This window comes from Fragaria vesca, linkage group LG3 (genome assembly GCF_000184155.1).
Source record: "Fragaria vesca subsp. vesca linkage group LG3, FraVesHawaii_1.0, whole genome shotgun sequence".
Lineage (NCBI taxonomy): Eukaryota > Viridiplantae > Streptophyta > Magnoliopsida > Rosales > Rosaceae > Fragaria > Fragaria vesca.
Window position 1 is genome coordinate 18,078,130 of NC_020493.1, and position 658 is coordinate 18,078,787.

Here is a 658-nt window from a genome sequence, read left to right on the forward strand (position 1 = left end):
GGAGATCAGGAAATTCGATCGGAAAGTGGTGCAAAAATGGAAATCCGCACCAAAACCGTTGGTGTGGACGTCCACAACCGAGAAGGGTTGTGTGTGTGTATATATATATACAGGGCCCTTCCAATGAGGGATCTCTATTTTTTGTCACTTTTAGGGATAAGCTCACACCATTAGATCTATTTTTTAATGGGCTTGAATGGCTGAGATTAAAACAAAAAACTTAACACTTATGTCAAACCTACACCGTTCAAGATCATTAAAAATAAATCAAACATTTGGATGACTTAATGATCACCAAATTTTTTGAAAATTTACAGAAGTGATCTATTTATATACACCTACAAAACTGAACGGTAGAGATGTGATTTAGTGATCGGGAAGTTTGTCAAATACCCTATCCCTATAAATGAACAAAAAAAGGGATCCCTCATTGGAATGGCCATACATATATATATATGTACATATATATATATATGATTTTTCTCAGCTGCGGACGTCCGCACCAATGGTTTTGGTGCAGATTTTCAATTTTGCACCACTTTTCGATCGAATTTCCTCATCTCTGCTGTTTAGTATCTAGATAATATTGTGTAGATCATCTCTGCAAAATTTTAACCAATTTGGTAATCGTTAAGGCCCTCAAACTCGAAAAACAAAT